The following is a 3,259-nucleotide window of genomic DNA, read 5'->3' as shown; positions in this document are numbered from 1 at the left end:
CTGAACTATACAAATAATTTATTCTTTAAAAGTTCCTACTGAAGTTTTGAGCATATACCATTTTGTATTACATTTTACAACATTAATAACACTAGCAGATTTCTTCTAAAACAAAATAAAGCCAAAATTTGTAAACATTAACACACACATATCTATCCCCCCAAATTAATTAAACACATGCACACACACACACACACACACACACACACACACACACACAGAGCAAAACTGACTGAAAGCAACAGCATAAACACTAAGGTAAAAAAATATATAAACAAAAAAGACTGAACTGTAAACCATTTTCAGTGGTAAAGAGTATGGTAAAATAAAAACACCTGAGAAATCTCAAGATGCCAATAATATATTTTGACTATATTTCTGAAATCACTTCCCAGCATGAACTTATTTAAAAATAATCCTCAAATGTATATAAAAATGGGCACTCTCTGGTGAAATGAACATATAATTTGAAAAAACTAAAATCATTTCTTTGCTCCCAACACTGTAAGAACCTACATAATGGGATGGAACACTACCTGGCTGCCTGAATGCATCATCTACTACTGGTCTGGTTTCAAAGTGCATGCCTTTCAAAAGACTAATTTGGAAACTAAATACTAGGATCAAAGGGTAATAATCGCTAAGTAAACAGATTTTTAGCTTAATTAAAAGGCTGACAGCATTTTAAATCTTTAAAGAGAAAAATCTTGTGTTGTCAAAATCACTGTCAACTTCAAACCAATTTTTTAAACTTAATTCAACTTGCCTAATTATGAATCTAAAGTGAAAAAATTTTAGTCTTACTTCACTGTCCTTAATCATATAAGCTATTAAAATGTCAGTAATGGCTGACTGGCAATCTCTTTTTTGCCATTTTTGAAACTGAAAGTATAGGTGAGATTTTCTTCTAAACATCCTCAAAAAGTACTAACAACTCTGCCAAAAAATGGCCAAGTATGGTAACCAATATCTGCAGTATTTCATGTTCTCTGACGGTAGAACTCAACTCTATCCCTTATCCTTACTTTAGCATATAGAATAACTGCATATTCAAGAAAACTAACATAGGAATATAAAATAAGTTTACCAAATATTTGGATAAACTGCTCTGCAAAATACTTTTGTCAAAAAATTTTTTAAACTAGAATATCCATCCAAATCAAGTACTAGTGTTGAGTACCAGCACCACAGATATTTTTTAAGAGCACCGTGCCTTTGAAGAGCTTACGTATAAATATCTAAATGGAGTAAATCAGAGTCTCCAAATAGGACCTTGGTACCTATATGAATTGTGCCAAACTCAGTAGTAAAGCTACATATTTGCCGGAAATAAGCAAACACTTTCTTTGGATAACACTGTTGTATTCAGGACTGTATCATATGCCTGCTGTTCTGGAAACAAGCTACTGCTTCTATCAAAGGCAACACATCCCCAGTTTTTACCACTGTCCCTAAGTGATCTAAATAGAAGCTCAAATGTGTGCAAGTAGCACACTGGCTGGTAACATCCTAAATGAATTATGCCAAAAAAAGAGGGTGAAGTCAAATTTGAACATCTGTCCGTAACAACGAAGGACTGAGACACTTACTGGCATCAGGAAAGATCTCTATTCAACTTACAATTTGTAGGGATTTTTGATATTGCACACATTCAATTTAAAGCTTATCAAAACTAAGGCAATGAATTCATTCCCCACTCCTTGGATTTTAAATTCATTTTGGATGACTCAAAGAATCGAGAGAAATGCAAAGTGTCTTTCAAAAGCTCCCTCCAAAAAGCAGTTATGTCACATTTCAAAGAAAACAAGACAAAAATCAGTAACATATCATTTAGTATCCTCAGGCAAATTTAACACATTTTACATTTTAGCATGACAAAAACTTGTTTTCTACTAGATGGAGGCGTTTCTTTGCTTGGTCAAATACTCTTTGTGTTCAAGACTAAAATCTGAGTGACCCAAGCCAGGGCAGGCTGCCAAATTTAAGGCAGAAGTTATTCATATCTTTATGTATGAAATTGCCAAGTTAATGGGTTTTTCTGTTGATGCTTTCATGCAAAGGATCCTGTCTTATAAATACATTCTAAGTACCAGCAGAAAACAGAATTTAGAGCCCATTTTAAATCTGCATTGGTTATAGCATTTACTAAACTATATGGTTTGAAAACTTATTTGTTTGAGAAAACCTATTTATTCAGAACTCTTGGAAACATGAGAAGCAACTAACAAGAATATCTTCTTAAAAAGGAGCTTAATTTTTTGAATTAGAGTTTTACTTTTCAGTTATAAGCAATCTTCTCTTTTCCTTTAGATTCTAAAATTTAGAAATTGCTTTCTTTGGGCAAGACTATCAATGATGTTAACAGAATTTGGACAGTTGAATTCTTGAACTTTTATCGAGCACACAAAATGATTTTAATTTTTTTCAAAGACAGGACAACAGTTTCATGGCATATTAAATTTGAAGATAGATACTACATTTGACTTGGAAGTGAGGCTTGACTTAAACTCTTGTCCAAATTCTAACACATCAAAGTCATTACTGAAAGTAATACTGACTAGAATAGGCTTTTACTTCTATAGAGATGAGCTGACATACAAAAACTAGATTAGTATTTTCTTCCTGAACTCATAATTGCTTTTGTTAGAAAAAAATAATGTCTTTTATTTTCCTGTATACTTGCTTTAAAAAGTTATTAACTCCTCTTTCATAAGAGTTATCAGAAGTCAAAACAGTTAACTAGATAGATTTCTATTCCAAAATACATTTATCTTTGGAAAACAAGATAACAGTTGTAAAAACATTATTAAGAGAATAAAATGCAGTGATGTGAAATATGGGTAACATATTCACACACGAAGTGTAACTATAATATACAGAGCCATTCAAATACACATTATAAAGAGAATGAAAAGGTACCTAAAATAGCATTTTTATATATAAAATTTTCTTATTAAAATATTGCTCAATAAATAAGAGGTGATATTATGAATTCCATTTCCCTCTTAAATGTTATCTTTAGTAATTTAGACTAATATAAGAACTTTGTTAACCTTCTGTTGTTTTGACAGGTGAATTACATTAAAACATGTTTAATAAAAATCACACTGTAACAGTATATTTAAGTAGTCACATGTGGTATAAATTAGGGAGGGCTGGTTTGTAATTATGGGAAAACAGATTCCCCAAATGAATCAAAATGATTAACCCTAGAAGACTAGAGTGTAATGGGTCTGCTTTATTTGGCAAACATGTTGAA

The sequence above is a fragment of the Capricornis sumatraensis genome, chromosome 1 (genome assembly GCF_032405125.1).
Source record: "Capricornis sumatraensis isolate serow.1 chromosome 1, serow.2, whole genome shotgun sequence".
Lineage (NCBI taxonomy): Eukaryota > Metazoa > Chordata > Mammalia > Artiodactyla > Bovidae > Capricornis > Capricornis sumatraensis.
This window is presented reverse-complemented; position numbering follows the sequence as displayed.